Source organism: Eriocheir sinensis, chromosome 4, assembly GCF_024679095.1.
Source record: "Eriocheir sinensis breed Jianghai 21 chromosome 4, ASM2467909v1, whole genome shotgun sequence".
Classification (NCBI taxonomy): Eukaryota; Metazoa; Arthropoda; class Malacostraca; order Decapoda; family Varunidae; genus Eriocheir; species Eriocheir sinensis.
Window position 1 is genome coordinate 1865942 of NC_066512.1, and position 21146 is coordinate 1887087.

Here is a 21146-nt window from a genome sequence, read left to right on the forward strand (position 1 = left end):
TCCTCGTAGTCCGCCTTCCTGAAGTCAGGTATTAATGTGTTGTTACTGCTGACTCTATCCTCCCATTTGATATCAAATCTAATTTCCTTATGATCACTGTTACCTAATGAATCCCCAGACACCTGCATCATCTTCGTCCTCTCCCTGTCATACTTCTTATATTCCAGCACTACATGCTGTACAGTCTCATCCACACCCCTGTCACACATCTGGCACACTTTGCTGCGGGACTCAGACCATTTATAGTTCCTCGCATTCACACGTGCCCCGTGCGGTGGCGCTCGTCCGGGGGTGTTTTGGGGCCTCGACGGGCCCCTCCCTTAGGTCTGGTCATGTAGGGGCTGCCTAGGGTGTTGGCGGAAGGGCTGGGCAGTGTGTGGGTGGGTACCACTGATCTCTATTATAACTGGATTGGTTGACTCCGTGTCAAGGTTCCAGAGTTGGGTGCTGTAATCGGAAGGGATAACAATAAACAAGATAAATGGTTAGACACCAGTTTATTTTAAATAAAGTAGAAACCTCAAAACAGCCTCACAAAACTGAAGTCTCCAACACGAAGGCTTCAGCACGCCGGACTCAGCAATGATCCTTTGCACGGCTTCTTCCTCTTCTGGGCGTCCTGTCCTCTGAGTGGCAATGACGAGGCAGCACAGCTTCGTCCTTGAAGTGGTGTAGACGTGGTAGACGAGGGAGGCGCAGGAGGAGAAGGGGCGTCAGGTCCACGGCAGTAACGGGAGTCCAAAGCGTGGAGAGGAGAGCGGTAAGGCACCCAGAACGAGCCCACGGTATCTGAGTTAACTCGAGTGAGAGCAGGGCTGCGCTTTCCCTTTGGAGGCAATGTTGACACTCAGGTGGGCAGGGGTGCCGGCTCAAGCTGTCCGCGTTGCCATGTGTTAGCCCAGATCGGTGCACAATAGTGTAGTGATGCTGCTCTAGTTTACCTATCCAGCGAGCAAACTGGCCCTCAGGGTTTTTCAATGACTTCAGCCACCGCAATGCAGCGTGATCCGTGCGGATGGTGAAAGTTGCACCGTACAGGTAAGCATGGAAAAAGTCAAATCTCTTGACTACTGCCAGGAGTTCTTTCCGGGTCACGCAATAGTTTTCTCGGCTGGGGTGAGCTTCTTGCTGAAGTAGGCCACAACCCGCTCCATGTCGGCACATGCTTGGGACAGCACTCCACCAATCCCCTCATCACTGGCATCACAATCCAGTATAAAAGGTTTAGAGGGGTCTGGGTAGGTGAGTACGGGCGAGCTGATAAGAGCCTCCTTGAGCTTCTCAAAGGCAACCTGGGTTTCCGCTATCCACTCAAACTTGCGCCCCTTCTTAGTCAGGAGGTGCAGTGGTGCAGCAATCGTAGCGAAGCCTTTCACAAACCTGCAGTAGTATGAGCACAACCCGAGGAAGCTCCGCAGCTCCTTCACGTTGGTGGGTGTCGGCCAGTCCCCTACCGCAGCCACCTTCTCAGGATCAGTGCGTATTCCAGCCTCGCTCGCGATGTGTCCCAAGTATTGGACCTCCTTTTGGAACAGGCAGCATTTCTTCGGACTGAGCTTAAGGTGTGCAGCTCTAAACCGGGCGAAGGCCTCTGATAGCCTTTCCATCTCCTGCTCGAAGGTCTGGCCAAAGACAATTACGTCGTCGGGGTAGATGAGTGCCGTCTTCCAGTGAAGTCCCTCCAGCACCCTCTCCATCAGCCGCTCGAATGTGGCCGGCGCGTTGCACAGACCAAAGGGCATGACCTTAAACTGCCACAGGCCTTGACCGTAGGAGAAGGCTGTTTTCTCCTTGTCCTGCTCCGCCATTTTGATTTGGTGATACCCAGACTTCATATCTAGTGTTGAAAACCACTTGGAGCCCACCAAAGCGTCGAGCGTGTCGTCGATCCGTGGGAGTGGGTATGAATCCTTGATGGTGAGATCGTTGAGGGCTCGATAGTCCACGCAGCACCTGAGGGAACCGCACTGCACTACAGCAGACGCCCACGGGCTGCTGGACCGCTCAATGAACCCCTGTTGCCGGAGGTCATCCATCACCTCATCCATCTCCTTGCGACGGGCTGGTGCCATCCTTCGAGGAGCTTGCTTCACTGGGCGGTGGCTACCTGTGTCGATGTGGCGCTCTACCAGGTCCGTACACCCTAAGTCCAGGTCTCCTGAGGAAAACACATCTGCATTCCTCACGAGAAGCTCCCTGAGCTGTTCCACTTGGGGCTCCTCTAGACACTTGGAGCTCCTGTCAAACAGGTCGCGCAGGTAGTCAGGCAGCTCCTCCTGGGGCTTCGTCAGGGTTTTCCTGCAGACACAGGTTCTTGGTTTCTGGTCGATCTCTTGGCACAACCCCACCATGGTCCCTTGTTTTCTTTTCTTTGGGCTGAAGGAGACATTGGCCACGACGACAGGCACTTCCGCTGCAGCAGGGTCTGCCAAAGTACTGCCTACAATCACCCCGTTTTCTACTGGGCATCGACTTCCACTCTCTACCACACACAGACTAGCTGTGGGAACATCCGTAATTTGACAGGGTAACAGCATCTCTGACCTCGGAGGAATAATGGTGGTGCGCTTGATCGTCACTGGCAGGCCCTCCTTGTTCACAGTCGTCAGTGGCACCATCCTTCCTCCTACAGTCAGCTGCTTACGCGGAAGTCCAGCTCGCACCTGTGGGAGATAAGATAATCCATACCTAGGATGTCGTCTAGGAGGTCGTCCATATCAGCCACGTAGACAGAAAGGAACTCTTCCTTTCCTCTGAGCTCAAACTTCACGTCCACTAGGCCTCTGAGCTCTGCATAGTGTCCAGTGACTCTGCAGCAAGTCGATGCGACGTCTTAGGAAGCCGACGATTATTCACCACGTCAGGCCGCACCAATGTGCGTTCCGAGCCAGTGTTGACGACCACAGGCCACAACACTCCGTCAACCTTGCCCTCCACTTGGCAGCTCGTTATGGTGGTTCTCCTGCACATTGATATCTTCGGGGCATGTACAGGACAGACTGGTCGTTGCCCCGTGAACCAGTCCTCCTTAGTTTCCCGAGTGGTGGTCCCTCGCCGGGGGCACATTTTTCCGACACCCATTCTTCCAGTGCCCTTTTTCTCCACAGGTCCAGCACTTGGGTCCTTCCTTGGGCTTCTTCTTACCGCCACCTACATATTCCTTCTTCCTCTTATAGCATTCGTTCTCCTTGTGCCCAACCTTCTGGCAGTACCAGCACATTCCTTGGAACCTGTCTGTGTCGCTGACAGCGCCCTTTCGTGCCCTAAAGCCAGAAGTCGAGTCGTCCCTGAAGCTTGACAAGCTAGAGCTAACAAAGGACTCAAACTCCATGGCACGTGCCAGAGCTTCCTGCATTGATGTTGGCTTAGCTTGCTTCACTTGTATCTTCAGCTGAGGGCTGTCCAGGGCATCGATGAATTGATCACGCAGCAAAACTGTCAGCAGGTCAGGGGTGGCACCTGGGTATGCCTTGTGCGTCATGCTCTCAAAGTCCTGAGCGAGTTCCTGAAGAGAATCGCCGCGCCTCCTATTGCGGGTTCTGAACCCAACCCTGAAGAGCTCGTTCTGGTGCTTGGTCCAATACCGTTGCTCCAGCGCCTGTGCCAGCCCGCTGTAGCTGCCCTTTGTCGCATTGTCGAGCTGAGCAAGGACCTCCAGCGCCACCCCTTTCAGGCTAGTGGCCAGCTGAACCGCGCACTCTTGGTCATCCCATCCATTCCGAGCTGCCAACAGCTCAAACTGAGCGCGGTAAGCCTCCCAGGAAACCTTGCCATCAAACTCCTGAGGCTTCTTTCTAACAGGCGAACCCAGCAGACTCATGGGGCTGGCGGAACTTCTCGCAGGGGTAAACTCAGGGGTAACAGGGCTCAAACTACCCCGGACTTGCGTAGGAGAAGCATCTTGGGTACAACTAGCCCCTGCAGGCACTGGCTGTCCGTTTCCAGTCAAGCAGTCTTCAAGGGCATTCACTCTGTCACTTACTTCTAATATTTCCTTGTGTGTCGTCTCCCGTACCACCTCCATCTCTTGTTGAAGATTTGTGTGTTCTTTCTCCACTTCTATCAGGCGTTGTCCCAAGCTCGTGGTCACGTCAGTCATTTCTGTTCGCACTGTCTCACTTTCATCTTGTACTGCTTGTAGCTGTAGCTGTAATCCTGTGAAGCAATCTTCTAGCTGTTCTTTGAGTTCTTGGAGTGTTCCTTCTTGTTGTTGCTGTGCTCTTTCTTGTTGTTCTTTGAGGTCTTGGAGTGTTCCTTCTTGTTGTTGCTGTGCTCTTTCTTGTTGTTCCTTGAGTTCTTGGAGTGTTCCTTCTTGTTGTTGCTGTGCTCTTTCTTGTTGTTCTTTGAGTTCTTGGAGTGTTCCTTCTTGTTGTTGCTGTGCTCTTTCTTGTTGTTCCTTGAGTTCGTGGAGTGCTCTTTCTTGTTTCTCCCCCTGTAGTCTCAAGGCTTCCAAAAGTTCAGTCAACATGTCGTCCCTCTGGGCAGCTTGGGAACGAGTCTCCATGGCGAAAAAAAACAAATGCCTACAATCCTGACGCCAATGTTATGCCGGACGTATTACTTGGGTTCCGTGTCGCCGTCAGGAGACTCCGTGGGAGTGAGATATGTAAAAAAAACCTTGCACAGCTTCCGTAGTTTAATATTCTTCCTTAGTAGTACAATTCACTCTTGACTCTTCACTGGCCACTAGCTTACTATGACTGGGACTGACTCCTCTCGCCCTCTTCTATATATATATATATATATATCTATATATATATATATATATATATATATATATATATATATATATATATATATACCGAACAGTACAGTCTAGAACGTTACAGTATATATCCGATCGGGGCGCCCCGCGCTCCGCCCGCGGGGCGCGGGCGGGGCCTTGCTCCCCGTCCCCCTGCTCGCTCCTCCCAGAGTCTTCCAGAGGCCCATAGACCCCGGGGGAAGCTTCCAGTACAACAGTAGATAGAAAGAGAAGCAACATCGCGACGGAATTTAAGGGGTAGAAGACTATCAGTAAGAGGAGGAGAGCTGGTGAGACGAAGAGCCTTAGACTCCACTCTGTCCAATAGAGCTGTGTTAAGCTGGCGCCACACTGGACCCAAATCTGGCGAGCACGAGCTCTTGCTGGCAGCTTTTGCTCGCGAGCAAGTCACTGTTGTCGTCACACTGAAGAGGGGCGAGCGACGAGCAACATTGTAAACAAAGCCTCAACCATGGTGCCTACTACACCTACGCTTCGCATTACGGCTAAGTGTGCAGCTGTGACGGTATTACTTGCTGTTATTCAACGAGCTCAGAAGAAGAAAAGACGAGTCTGGGTTCGGTCATGGCTGAAGAGGAGGGAGGGAGACCCATGATGTGTACATCATAACATCATAACATCATAAATTTCTTCAGCGTAGACTTACAGAAATCTGGATGGTCTGGTCTCCTAATTACAGGAAAGACATTGAATTACTTGAGAGAGTACAGCGCCGCGCCACGAAGATGATACCATCACTGAGGACGAAGCCCTATGAAGAGCGACTCGAGCGACTCAACCTCTTCACGTTGGAAAAGAGACGCCTGCGGGGAGACATGATACAAGTCTTTAAGTACCTGAACAAGTTCAGCAACGTTGATCACTCCAAACTCTTCACGCTACAAACCAACCTGAGAACAAGAAACAACGGAAAAACAATTCAAGCAAAGCGATGCAATACCGACATCGGCAGGAGTTATTTCTCGAATAGAGTTGTTCGCCATTGGAACAGCCTTCCTGCAGAAGTGGTTAGCGCAGAGACCATCAACTCCTTCAAGAAACGCATTGATCGCCACTTTGCTGCATCGGGAGTGAACTGAACGTTCCCAAGAGTAGATACACAAGTGCTTTAATCCTTCCCTGCAAGCCACTCCTATGGCAAACGGATTGATTGAATCACTGAACGCAGGCAGCCTAGTAATGAGCCAACAGGCTTTCTGCTGCCTGCTAGTCCATGTTTCCATGTTTCCATAACTCGGGATGGTCCCTGACTCTTGCTATCAAAGAGTGTACAATGAAGGAGGACAAGTGAACTTTTGAACGAGGAGAGGTGGCCATGGCGAGTGTTTATATCAGCTGGCCTGGGCGGTCTTGGTCTTGGTCTTGGAAATCAAAATAAAATCCAACATTACTTTTCTCAACATTATAAAATATTACAAACACCGTCAAACATAAAAGGAGTATGTGAATAAGTTTTCTAATATCATGGGTATACGGATTCAATACACTAGGTAATATATATTATTCACATATCGGTGCACCAAAGAGCTCATTTGACTGCCTGCTTGCGGCTCGCCGAGCTGCTCTCCGTCCAAGCGGCGAGCTAAACGCAGGAGCAAAAGCTCGGGAGCAAGCCATCCCTCCAGCAAAAGCTCGTGCTCGCCAAATTTGGTCCAGTGTGACGCCACCTTTAGTGGAGCTCCCCCACACGTGAGATGCATACTCCATACGAGGGCGGACAAGGACCCTGTATATGGACAAGATCTAGAGTGTACCAGGTCTCCTCACTCCCGACGTATTTTCGCAGATACTGGCGCACTGACGTCATCAGGCTGCTCGAGGGTAGGTTCATCAGGGTCGACGGGGTCAGTCGCTCTTCTAACTTCCGTGCAGTAACAGCTAGCTGCCAGTCGCTCTGTTTCTCACTACCGCCGAGCGGTATCTATCCCCAGTGTTTTTCGAGAGCGTGTCAATGACTTACACTACTACATTTTGACTATGGCTTATTGTGCGGTTAATGGATGTTCTTCAAACCAAAGAGAAAATAATATAAATGTGATTTTTCATCGTTTTCCGGAAAATGAGAAGGTTCGAGACACCTGGGTTGAGCTGTGCAAACACAAGACTCCTATTAATGTTAAGAATGCACGACTCTGCAGTCTTCATTTTGGATCACCTGATTACAAGAGACACCTCAAGTACGAGCTACTCAATCTACCAGTCCCTAAGCGCCTCAAGCTGTTGAAAGATGACGCTATTCCAACACGAAGGATGCCAGAACTCGAAGGCAAGTACATATTAATTACTAGTAGTGGTTTAGTGGTACGGTTTATGTAATTGTAGTAGAATGATTTTACCATGAAAATGAATTTTCTATGAAAATGAGAGAGAGAGAGAGAGAGAGAGAGAGAGAGAGATGAGGTCAGTGAAGATGTAGTTTTGTGTGTGTGTGTGTGTGTGTGTGTGTGTGTGTGTGTGTGTGTGTGTGTGAATACTTTTGTCCTTAAAGCAATATGGTATTTTACAGACAACCTTGACAACCCAGATGCTGGCTCCCACAATAAGAAGAAAGGACCAAGCAACCTAACACTTTGTAAGATGGATGCAAGGCCAGTGGCACTTCAAGGTATTGTATATTATTATTTGGTGAGAGATATCATATGTTAGTATGGCTGACATACATTATTAATACTAAGAGAGAGAGAGATGCGGCCAGTGAAGATGTGGTTTGGTGTGCGTGTGTGTGTGTGTGTGTGTGTGTGTGTGTGTGTGTGTGTGTGTGTGTGTGTGTGAATACTTTTGTCCTTAAAGCAATATGGTATTTTACAGACAACCTTGACAACCCAGATGCTGGCTCCCACAATAAGAAGAAAGGACCAAGCAACCTAACACTTTGTAAGATGGATGCAAGGCCAGTGGCACTTCAAGGTATTGTATATTATTATTTGGTGAGAGATATCATATGTTAATATGGCTGACATACATTATTAATACAAAGAGAGAGAGAGAGAGAGAGAGAGAGAGAGAGAGAGAGAGAGAGAGAGAGAGAGAGAGAGAGAGAGAGAGAGAGAGAGAGAGAGAGAGAGAGAGAGAGAGAGAGAGAGATGAGGTCAGTGAAGATGTAGTTTTGTGTGCGTGTGTGTGTGTGTGTGTGTGTGTGTGTGTGTGTGTGTGTGTGTGTGTGTGAATACTTTTGTCCTTAAAGCAATATGGTATTTTACAGACAACCTTGACAACCCAGATGCTGGCTCCCACAATAAGAAGAAAGGACCAAGCAACCTAACACTTTGTAAGATGGATGCAAGGCCAGTGGCACTTCAAGGTATTGTATATTATTATTTGGTGAAAGATATCATGTTAGTATGGCTGACATACATTATGAATACTATAAGGTTGGAAAGGCGATTGAGGTGAGATGATGTCAGTGAATTTTTTTTTTTTGTGTGTGTGTGAACACTATTTTCTTTACAAGAAAATGTTGTTCCGTCAGTGAAGATACTTTCTGTGTGTGTGTGAACACTATTTGCCTTACAGGAAAATGTTATTTCACAGGTAACACCAACACAGCTGCTGCCCAGCCAATGGCACCTCCAGAAAAGGAGCCCTTGGGAAAGCCTCGTGACTTTACTGATGTCCAACAAGAGTTAGAGGCTGTGAAGAATGAGAGAGATGCCTTGCTAAAGGAAAAGGAAGAGTGGAGTAAGGAAAGGATAATGTTGAAAAATGAACTGATAAGTGTTTATGCCAAGGTTACGTTTAACCTAAGTCAGTTTTTTTCACCATCTCAAATAGAAAACATGTTACATGGTACCTGTATTAAACGTTGGAGTTATGATGATATAAGTAAGAGTATTGCACTAAGAAATTTAAGCCCAAAAGCCTATAGGTATCTCCGTGAGGTGTGGAAATTGCCTTACCCATCTGTAGCAACATTAAATAGGTGGGCATCAAAAATCAACACAGAATCAGGGATTTTGAAGACTGTGATGAATTTACTACAACATGAGGCAAAGGACATGTGTGAACAAGACAGGTTATGTGTTTTGTCCTTTGATGAGTGCAGTGTTGCACATGAATAGTCATTTGACAAAAAGACAGATACCTTAATAGAACCCAAGAATAGAGCCCTGTGTGTCATGATTCGCGGACTAGTGAAACAATGGAAACAGCTCGTCTATTATGATTTTGACTGTTGCTTAACAAAAGAAATTTTGTATGATATCATACAGAAAACAGAAGCAGCTGGTTTCATTGTTTTAGCTATGGTGAACGACCTTGGTCCAACAAACATAAAGTTATGGAAGGATCTAGGCATAAGGATAGATCATTCCTCCTTTTGTAATCCAGCTGCTCCTGATCGGAATGTCTATGTCTTTGCTGATGCACCTCATCTTATCAAATTGATAAGAAACAATTTTTTAGATTCTGGCTTCACATTGGCAGACGGAAACAATGTTACCAGTGGGTGTGTTAAAGAAATAATACTGAAAAGTATCAGTGATTTGAAAACAGCACATAAGTTATCTGAAAGACACATTGCTGTACAAGGTGTAAAAAGAATGAATGTCAAGCTTGCAACCCAACTTTTGTCCAGCAAGACATTGTACTGGAAAAAATGAAAAGCATTGCAAAGGGTATGAAAGTCACTGGAAGAAATTACATGTATCAATTTCAGAAAGGCCTGGTTGTCTCATCTCAGTCTTTACAAAACTTGTATGAAGTGGTAAAAGAAAAGTACAGTCTTACATACATACTCACATACAGGCTAAATCAAGATGGGCTGGAACATTTCTTTGCTTGCATTAGACAAATGGGTTCTACATATGATCATCCATCACCTGTTGCTTTTAAGCACAGAATAAGAACCCATCTTCTTGGCAAACAAACCAAACTGATGGGAAGCAAATATAACATAGATATAGAAAACAATGATGTACCCATGATGAGTGATTCATTCAGCAAAGACAGGCTAAGCAAGGCCGATCAGGAGAATATTGTAAATGAATCCTTGCAAAAAGAGTTAAGTTTATCTGCCATGATGTTATCTTCCCTGGATATTGCTGATCCTGATGATCCATACATTACTGAAGGAAAAGGAAACATAGATGATTTTAATGATGATAGCATTCCCTTTCTAAATTTGGGAAATGAAATGAAAAAAGAAGGATTGCTCTATTTTGGTGGATACCTTGCATATAAATTTCCACAGTATGAATTTCTTGGCTCACATGTAACAGCAGAAAATAATTCATGGATTGCTGTAGCTAGTTGGAAGCCTGGGGGTTTAATGACACCAAGTGAGAGTTTTCTGTGTGATCTTGAGAAGATGGAGGACCTTTTCTTGTGTTACCATGGCCAGGAATCACTGACACCAGGGGAAAACTCCACAAAAAAATTAACACATCAGATTTGTAACCATGTAAAATTGCCTCAAGAGGTTATTCAAATGTTTGTTAGGTCACGCATGTTTTTTAGAATGCGTATCCTTAACATAAATCTAAAACTTCACAAAAGTGAGAAAAAGAAATATTCAAAACTAGTCAAATAAAAATTAATGATGAACTTTGGTTTCGATATTCCATTGTAGCCTATGTGAGAAAAAGGGAAAAGGAAAAAGAGAGAGAGAGAGAGAGAGAGAGAGAGAGAGAGAGAGAGAGAGAGAGAGAGAGAGAGAGAGAGAGAGAGAGAGAGAGAGAGAGAGAGAGTAATGTACACACACACACACACACACACACACACACACGAACACTAATGCAACCATCACCAGATGTTTTATGAGGAATCCCAGTAGTGACAGATGTAGATATAAAACACACACACACACACACACACACACACACACACACACACACACACACTAATGCAAGCATCCCAGATGTTTTATGAAGAATCCCAGTGGTGACAGATGTAGATATAACACACACACACACACACACACACACACACACTAATGCAAGCATCCCAAATGTTTTATGAAGAATCCCAGTGGTGACAGATGTAGATATAACACACACACACACACACACACACACACACACACACACACACACACAATGTAAGCTAGTAATATGAATGGAGTGGAGGGTATCTATTCATAGCCATTAACAAGGCACATTGTAAGAATCATATAGCTATATAAAAAAAAGTTGGGAGATATACAAACTATTATAGCTAAGTTATGCGTGCATTTGAGTTTGTGAGTACACACACACCACACACACAATAATACTAATATTAATAATAATGACAGAATCAACATCTGGGGCAAATGTTGGGGTGTTCTTGAGAGAGAGAGAGAGAGAGAGAGAGAGAGAGAGAGAGAGAGAGAGAGAGAGAGAGAGAGAGAGAGAGAGAGAGAGAGAGAGAGAGAGAGAGAGAGAGAGAACGGGGAGAATAGGATAGTTTCCCGTCTCCCTCACTGTCTCACAGCCTGCTGACGTCACAGGCTGCGCAGTAGAGGTGAAGCGAGAAGACCTGGTACTCTAGATCTTGTATATGGATAGCAACTGTGCGGGGGCGAAGAACTGGCGGAGACGATACAGAACGCCCAAACTCGAGGAAGCTGATTTAGTGAGAGAGATGTTAAGTTTCCAGTTAAGATTTTGAGCTAAGGATAGACCGAGGATATTTAGTGTTGAAGAAAGTGACAGCTGAGTGTTGTCGAAGAATAGGGGTTAAGCATTCTGCAGCCTTCAGTCTGGAGTCATGTACTTCCAGTTGGGATGATCTTCTATTGAAAGAAGTTGAATAATGCAGTGGAATCGTTGGCGTATGAGTGGACAGGACAGTTTGTTATGGAAAGATCATTGATGAATAACAGGAAGAGAGTGGGTGACTGGCCCCTGTGGAATACCACTGTTAATAGGTTTAGGGAAAGAACAGTGACCGTCTACCACCGCAGAGATAGAACGGCCGGAAAGGAAACTGGAGATAAAGGAACTGAGAGAGGGATAGAATCCGAAAGAGGGCAGTTTAGAAAGCAAAGACTTGTGCTAGACTCTATCGAAGTCTTTCGATATGTCTAGCGCAACAGAGCAAGTTTCACCGAAACGACTAAGAGAGGATGACCAAGAGTCAGTTAAGAGAGCAAGAAGATCGCCAGTAGAACGCCCCTTACGGAACCTGTTGGTGGTAGCGAGTGTTATAAGTGCTAGTCGGTTCACGGATAATGAAACTCAGTATCCGTTAGGGTTGCTTTATTGCACAAAAATACAACAAGTCATTAAGACAAACACAACACAAAAAAAAAGGTGTTTGTGTGGGTATGCGTTTGTGTGAATGTTGTTTGTGTAGGTTAACATTTAAGTGTTGGTGTATGTGTATAACAATGTGTAACGGTGGACAACAAGAGAACGTGGACGGACAGTCAAAGGTAAACGAATACAAGGAAAGTTAACGATGAAGACGCGACAAGACAGACTGACAGACACCGTGACGATGGACATTACATGAAAACACTGAGAATCTTAGTCTCTCTTTGCAGCACCCCGTTTTCTTGTGTCACTGAGGGGAAGGAACACGCGATTCGAGCGGTGACTGCTACAGATATTCCCCCCCAGTGACTTCATAGAAGGAACGATATCTTCCTGGTGCGGAGTGGTGCAGATGGTGTTGTTTCGGCGACGGAGAGATGGGGCGCCTGGTCTGGGGCCAGTAGGTAAGCCGGCTTGACCCTGTCTACGGAGACCGCGTCCTGAGAACCCAGTCTGTCTATCGTGACAGTCTTTCTGGTCCGTCTCAGGACGCGGTAGGGTCCTTGGTAGGGCTGCTGCAAGGGCCGCCGAACGGCATCCACGCGCACGAAGACGTGGGTGCAGGTGTCGAGGTCCTGGTTGACGAAGGTCTTCTTCGGGGAAGAGCGAGGCTGCACCGGCTGGAGGCTCCTCATGGCACCTTTGAGGCGGGCGGCGAAGTCCTGGACGCCGCAGGGGGCGGTGTCAGGTGTGGGCGCCAGAAGTTCGCCTGGGAGCCGGAGGTTGGTGCCGTACACTAGTTCAGCCGAGGAGTGGTGCAGGTCTTCCTTCAGGGAGGACCTGATGCCGAGGAGGACCAAGGGAAGAGCCAGGGACCAGTTGTCGCGTTGGGTGGATGCCATGAGGAGGATTTCAGCTGCCGATGGAAGCGCTCGACCATGCCGTTAGCCTGCGGGTGGTAACTTGACGTTCTGTAGCGGCGGATGCCAAGGAGGTCATGACTTTGTTCCACACGTTAGCCTCGAACTGGCCGCCGCGGTCTGAGGTGAGGCTGAGAGGGACGCCGAACCTGGAGACCCAAGTAGCAATGAAGGCGTGGGCGACGGCGTCCGTAGTGATGTCAGCGATGGGGGCGGCCTCAGGCCAGCGTGTGAAACGATCCACGCAGGTGAGGATGTAGCGGTGGCCTGCGGAGGGCGGCAGGGGACCGACAAGGTCGATGTGGACATGGTCGAACCTCTCCGTGACGGGCGTGAAGGTGCCGGGTGGAGAGTGTGTGTGTCGCGTCACCTTGGAGGCTTGGCAGTCAGTGCAGGTTTTGGTCCATAGTCTGACGTCTTTGTTAATTCCTCCCAAATGAAGCGGGACGTCATCAAGCGCTGCGAGGCTCGAATGCCAGGATGAGAGAGGTCGTGAAGCTGACGGAAGGCCTGGTAGCGGTGTCGCTGTGGCAGGTAGGGACGGATGGTGGCCGTAGAGACGTCAGCGTAGAGTGACCTTGGTGCCTGGGAGTGTGATTTTCTTCACTTTAAGCGCCGGGTTGTTCAGAAGCCTCTCCAGCTCTGCGTCGCCGGACTGATCGGCGGCTATGGCGGCGTAATCAAGTGAAGAGGACGTCACAGCGGTAATGTTGCGGGAGAGGGCGTCAGCTGGAGCGTTGTCTGCACCTTTGATATACCGGATGTCAGTGGTGAACTGCGAGATGTAGTCCATGTGGCGGAGTTGACGTGGTGTATAAGAGTCTTTGTTCCTCAGGAAAGTTGGGCTTGTGGTCGGTGAACACGTGGAAACGCCGGCCTTCAATGAAGTAGCGGAAACGTTTGACAGCCTTGAAGATGGCGAGAAGTTCCCGGTCGTAAGCGCTGTACTTGGCTTCAGACTTGGAGAGCTTACGGGAGAAGAAGGCGATCGGCTTCCAGGCGTTGTCGACGAACTGTTGAAGGACAGCACCAGTCCCAGTGTCGGAGGCGTCTGTTGCAATCGAGATCTCCGCGTCATGGGCAGGGAAGGACAACATGACTGTGTCGCTGAGAGCCTTCTTAGCAGCGAGAAAGGCGGCGTCAGCGTTCGGAGTCAGGCGAGAGTGACAGACTGGCCACGCTTGCAGGGCTTCACCATGGCGTAGAGGGGCTGGAGCATGAGAGAGCAGTGTGGGACGAAGCGGTTGTAGAAGTTAACCATACCCAGGAATTCCTTGAGTTGGCGCTGGGTGGACGGCTTCGGGAACTGCTGGATGGCTTCAGTTCTTGAGTTGAGTGGAGCGATGCCCTCTGGAGTAACAGTGTGGCCAAGGAAGGTGAGGAAGTAACACCGAACTCAGACTTGTCCACGTTGATCTGTACTCCGTAGTCTTGCAAGCGGGTGAGGACTTGGTGAAGGTGCTGTTTGTGAGAGGCTTCATCCGGGCTAGCGATGAGTAGATCGTCTATGTAGGCGAAGCAGAAGGGTAAGCCGCGGAGAACTTCGTCGATGAAGCGTTGAAAGGTCTGGGCCGCATTCATGAGTCCAAACGGCATCCTGACGTATTCAAAGAGACCGAAGGGCGTGATGACGGCAGTCTTCGGTATGTCGTCAGGATGGACTGGAATCTGGTGAAAGGCCTTGACGAGGTCCACACGTGACAAGATGGTGGAACCAGCAAGTTGAGACGAGAATTCCTGGATGTTTGGCACCGGGTATCTGTCCATCTTAGTGCGCGAGTTAAGGGCTCGGTAGTCTCCACAGGGACGTATGTCGCCGTTCTTCTTGGGGACGACGTGGAGGGCTGATGACCAGTTGCTGCTACTGGGCCGTACAATACCTTGACGCAACAGGGACTCGAACTCGGCCTTGGCTTGACGGTAGCGTTCAGGAGCTAAGCGACGGGCCTTGGCGTGTACTGGAGGTCCTGTAGTCTCTATGTGATGCGTAACGTGGTGCTTGACGGGCAGGCTGGCTGAATAGGGCTGTGTCAGCGTGGGAAAGGACTTGAGCAGGGCGGCGAACTGGTGGTCCTTGTGAACGACGGCAAGTTGCGAGCTGTCACCTGGTGCTGGTTGAGCATTGGAGAAGATGGAAGTGAGCGGGTCAACCAACCTCCGTCCTTTGACGTCGACTAAGAGGTTGAAGTGCCTTAGGAAGTAAGCTCCGAGGATTGCCTGCGAGACGTTCCCGACGTAGAAGGTCCATTCGAAGCAACGTCGTAGGTAAAGGTCCACTTGCATGGTGTGTCGCGAGTAGACAGGTATTTTGGTACCGTTGGCGGCGTACAGGTGCAAGAGTGGAGGTAGAGTTCGCTGACTGGCGGTTGCTGGGATTATACTGACATCAGCGCCGGTGTCAATCAGGAACTTTGTGTTGGAACGGCAATCATGAAGGTGGAGCAGCGCTGAGGGTTGATGACGAGCGCTATGCTGCACTAGTGCTCGTCCGTGGAGTTTGACGCCTTGTAAGTGCACGGGGTGGTACACCTCGTAGCTTTCTCGCCGAAGTTTTTGTGGTACCAGCAGAGTCCTGGGCTTTTCGAACGGGAGCGGCGCCGACGTCGGTGAGGAGTGGGGGAGCGAGAGCGGCGGCGATCGAGCCGCTCCTCAAGAGAGGTGACTTTCGTCGCGAGCAGGGAGACTTGCTTGACGAGTTCGTCAAATTGAGTGGTCCTTTCGGAGACGACGGAAGACACTGAGGAAGTTACCGGTCCAGGTAGAGTTGCCATGAATTCGTCTGCTAACTTGGCAATGGCGTCGGGCTTCAGGTCGTCCTTAACGCTGAAGAGGCTGCGCTGGACAGCAGGGGGCAGACGTTGGTAAAACAGCTGTTTGAACAAGTCTGGGTCGAAAGACTGGTACTTTTCGCCGAGCAGCTGCTTCATGCGGCGTAGGAGGTCCGTCGGTTTCTCATTACCCAACTCTTCTTTGGAGAGGAGTTCACGGAGGCGGGTGGCGACAGAAGACTGAAGGCGTTGGAGTAGGGCAGTCTTCAGGTCTTCATAGGCATGATCAGAGTTGTAGGCTGAGGCGATGACGTCAGAGACTTGTGGAAGGACGTCGGCGGGCAGGAGGCTAACAGCGTGAGTGTACTGAGTAAGGCTGTTAGTAATTTTGGCGGTCTTGAATCCGCACTCCAAAATCGAGAACCATATGGACGGGTCGTGTGAGCAGAAGGGCGGCGCTTTGAAGGACACCGCCGCCGCAGCGGAAGAGTTGTCGTCGTCAGACATGGTGAAGTTGAACGGTGTTGGCAAGGGCGCTGGCGTACAACGGGCCAGGAGCCACGGCAGTCCGTGAGAGTAGAACGAACTGCGTGTAGTATAGGCACTGGCGCGTGCTAGGGACCTCAGTGGCCCGGGGAGTGAACCAGTGTCCAAGAAAGCACTGTAAAACAACACTGTACACTTAGTGGGGACACTGTGACACTAACTGTTGCTGGGGACTTGCTGCACTGAACTGTTGCTGGACACACTGCGCTTTACACATAGATCCACAAGTGAAGGATAATCCAAGAGGGCGGTGGTAGATCCAGGAGGTGGTGGTTAATCCAGGGGGCAGCTAGTAATCCCAGTGGGGTGTCACACTGTGTTTGCGTGTACACTGAGTCTGCGGTGTGTGGTGGCGTATACACTGTCTGTATGGCGTGTACAATGAGTCTGTGTGTGGCGTGTACACTGAGTGTGTGGCACTGTGTGTCTCAGTAATATGTCGCACTGTGTTTGAGTGTTCACTGAGTCTGTGTAGTGTGTCACACGATGTGCGTGTCTCAGTCGCCGGACCAGCAGAAAAGCAGGGAGGAGGAAGGGTGGGGGTGGGTGGGTGAGCGGGAGAAGCACCATGGGGCACAAAAGATGCCTGAAGGGCGCTGAAGATGCCTGGAGGAGGCGCACAGAGGGAGCCTAGAAGAGGCGCACAGAGGGTGCCTGGAAGAGGCGCACAGAGGGTGCCTGGAAGAGGCGCACAGAGGGTGCCTGGAAGAGGCACAGAGGGTGCCTGGAGGAGGCACAGAGGGTGCCTGGAAGAGGCGCACAGAGGGTGCCTGGAAGAGGCGCACAGAGGGTGCCTGGAAGAGGCGCACAGAGGGTGCCTGGGGAAGGCACAGAGGGTGCCTGGGGAAGGCACTGAGGGTGCCTGGGGAAGGCGCAGAAGGCGCCTAGGGGAGGGCGGGGGAAAACCCTGAAGGTGGCAACTACGCCTATGGCGTAATGTTTCTCCCGACCTGAGTGCTCAGCCCCACGAACCCCGAATGGAGGTGAGGATTTTTGCCCCAGGAGAGGGCGGACGAATGGACAAGTTACCCTGCCCAGGTCCTCCACTCTAGGAGAGAGTGCCCTTAAAACGGCACCGGCTATAAGCCACCTTGAACCATAGCAACACTCCAGGGTTACCAATTGTTGGTGGTAGCGAGTGTTATAAGTGCTAGTCGGTTCACGGATAATGAAACTCAGTATCCGTTAGGGTTGCTTTATTGCACAAAAATACAACAAGTCATTAAGACAAACACAACACAAAAAAAAGGTGTTTGTGTGGGTATGCGTTTATGTGAATGTTGTTTGTGTAGGTTAACATTTAAGTGTTGGTGTATGTGTATAACAATGTGTAACGGTGGACAACAAGAGAACGTGGACGGACAGTCAAAGGTAAACGAATACAAGGAAAGTTAACGATGAAGACGCGACAAGACAGACTGACAGACACCGTGACGATGGACATTACATGAAAACACTGAGAATCTTAGTCTCTCTTTGCAGCACCCCGTTTTCTTGTGTCACTGAGGGGAAGGAACACGCGATTCGAGCGGTGACTGCTACAAACCCATACTGGCGATACGATAGAATGTTAGAAGTGGAAAGGTGCTTTTGAATCTTCCGGTTAAGGATTGATTAAAAAGCTTTAGATGGACAGGAAAGTAAAGCTATAGGACGGTACTTGGAATTAGGATTGGATCGGTCACCCTTCTTAGGCACAGCCTGTACGAAGGCATACTTCCAGGGAAGGAAAGGTAAATATTGATAAGCAGAGACGAAATAGTTTGACCAGGCAGGGTGTCAGCACGGAAGCACAGTTTTTAAGGACAATGGGAGGCACTTCATCAGGTCCATAAGCCTTCTGAGACTGAGGCCAGAGAGGGCATAAAAACATCATTCATGAGAATCTTAATAACAGGCATAAGGGAGTCAGAGGGGGGGATGAGTACGAGGAACATGCCCAGAATCGTCCAGGGTGGAGTATATATATATATATATATATATATATATATATATATATATATATATATATATATATATATATATATATATATATATATATATATATATATATATATATATATATATATATATATATATAAACAGGTTTCTGAGGATACTGATAGCAGTCTCTACTCTAGTGTTCCCTCCTACTATCTCTATCTTAAATTTCAATCCAAAGCTAGATGTTGCGCCTACGTGCGCAACATCACTTGCTCTCGTGCCCACGGCCTTGACTCTTTAGAATTTTCCACCATCTGGCTAAGACTTCATTGCCATTCTATTACTAAATACATCTGTGCTGTTTATCTCTCACCTAACTCTACTAACAATTAAAAAAAATGACTATTTGAACTCTAGTGGAGCACATCTTGACCCACTCTCCCTTCGCTGAAATCTCCATCTTGGGAGATATCAATGCTTACCACCAGCTTTGGGTTTCATCCTCTTTCACTGACCAGCCTGGTGAACAAGCCTACAACTTTGCTCTCCTCAATGATCTAGAGCAGTTGGTTCAGCACCCTACACGTATTTCCGACCGTCTTGGAGACAGGCCCAACATACTAGACCTCTTCCATACCTCTAACCCTTCTGCTTACTCTGTCAAACTGCTCTCTCCGTTGGGCTCCTCCGATTACAACCTTATTTATGTATCCTGTCCTATCGCTCCTGTACACCCTCTGGACGCACCGAAGAGGAGATGCTTCTGGCATTTTGCTTCAGCTCGGTGGGATGACCTGAGGATGTACTTTTCCGATTTCCCGTGGAATGATTACTGCTTCCAGGATAGAGACCCCTCTGTGTGTGCCCAGCGCATCACAGAGGTGATTGTCTTAGGAATGGAGGCATACATTCCACATACTTTCTCTACTCCTCATGCTAAAAAGCCTTGGTTTAATCACGCTTGTTCTCGTGCTGTCAAAGATAGAGAGGCAGCTCACAAAAGGTACCAAAGACTTCCAGCTCCCGCTAACCATGATCTTTACATTTCTGCCCGGAATCGTGCCAAATCTAGTCTCCGACTTACCAAAAACTCCTTTGAAAAAAAAAAGCTAAAACCTTACTTTTTCTAATTCTTCCCGTGACTTCTGGCATCTAGCCAAAAATATCTCCTCCAACGTCACTTCTTCATCTTTTCCCCCTTTCATTAGTCCTGACGTCAGCACCGCCGTCTCATCTATCTCTAAGGCTGAACTCTTCTCTCAAATTTTCTCTAAAAACTCCACTCTTGACGATTCTGGGCATATTCCTCCCACTCATCCCCCCTCTGATTCCTTTATGCCTGTTAGTAAGATTCTTAAGAATGATGTTTTCTATGCCCTCTCTGGCCTCAATCCTCAGAAGGCTTATGGACTTGATGGAGTGCCTCCTATTGTCCTTAAAAAAACTGTGCTTACGTGTTGACACCCTGCCTGGTCAAACTTTTTCGCATCTGCCTGTCAACATCTACCTTTCTTTCCTACTGGAAGTATGCCTTCATGCAGCCTGTTCCTAAGAAGCTTTTTAATCAATCTTTAACTGGAAGGTTCAAAAGCACCTTTCCACTTCTGATCTTCTATCTGATCACCAGTACGGGTTTCGCAAGCGATGTTCTACTGGTGATCTCCTTGCTTTCCTATTGACTCTTGGTTATCCTCTCTTAGCCGTTTCGGTGAAACCTTTGCTATTGCGCTGGACATATCAAAAGCCTTTGATAGGGTCTGGCACAAATCTTTGCTTTCCAAACTACCCTCCTACGGTTTCTATCCTTCTCTCTGTACCTTTATCTCAAGTTTCCTCTCTACCCGTTCAATTTATGCTGTGGTAGACGGTCACTGTTCTTCCCCTAAACCTATTAATAGTGGTGTTCCGCAGGGTTCTGTCCTATCTCCCACTCTCTTTCTGTTGTTCACTGATGATCTTCTTTCCAAAACGAACTGTTCTATCCATTCCTACGCCGATGACTCTACTCTGCATTACTCAACTTCTTTTAATAGAAGACCCACCCAACAGGAACTAAACGATTCCAGGCTGGAGGCAGCAGAACGCTTAGCCTTAGACCTTACTATTATTTCTGATTGGGACAAGAAGAACCTGGGCCCGTATCCTCGAGAGCTATTAACTTTTACTCTTAAAGTTACTATCAAAGTTAATAGTTTCAAATTATTAAGAGTAAAAGCTATCCTCGTCAACTTTGAGTGTAAGTATTAGCAAATCCTGGCTACTATTATCTTCTTCTTCTTCTTCTTCTTCTTCTTTATGGCGGGCTCGTTGCTAAGGACGCCTCCGTGCAAAACGTAAACATCCGACATGAATTAAGTATATATTTCAAAAGAATAATAAAGAAAAAGATGTATAAATGTACAACAGAAACAAAATAAATGTCAAACACAAGAAAATACTGAGTTTTGTGGCAGATAGAAGCAGCCTCAAAGGCTGCTTTTACTCCGTCACTCATCAATACCCGTATCTCCCCTCCTGCGTCACGACTTGCTCTGCTGAAATTACCGCACCATAACCACGTCATCTGCCCCAATGATCTACGGGCCGGAGAACCAGCGCAGAAAAGGAGTAAGTTTAATTGGTCGCCAGATGAAACGGTCTTCTTACATCAAATTCAAGAAAAAATACGTATAATCAGAGGGTGTTATGGGAAGAGTATCACCCCTGAGGATAAGAAGAGAGCGTGGACTGAAGTGGCAGAAGCTGTAACAAGGTTAGTAATCACATATTCATGGTTCAGTTAGCTTACAAACTAACCTAACCTAATCAAGTGGGTATTTTTTGCATAATAACACAACCACTGACCTTCCAAACAGAACATAACTTTTTATTCTGTATCTGAATAGTTTCATTATGACCATTTCTGCCACAACCCCCTCTCCCTCAACAACCTAACATAACTAAACCTAACCATGCCAAACCTGCCCCGTCCTACCGAACACATCCTAACTTAACATGCCAAGTTTGTTGGGGGTGAAGAGGGGGTTCGTATAGATAGTTAAGGCATATTTGC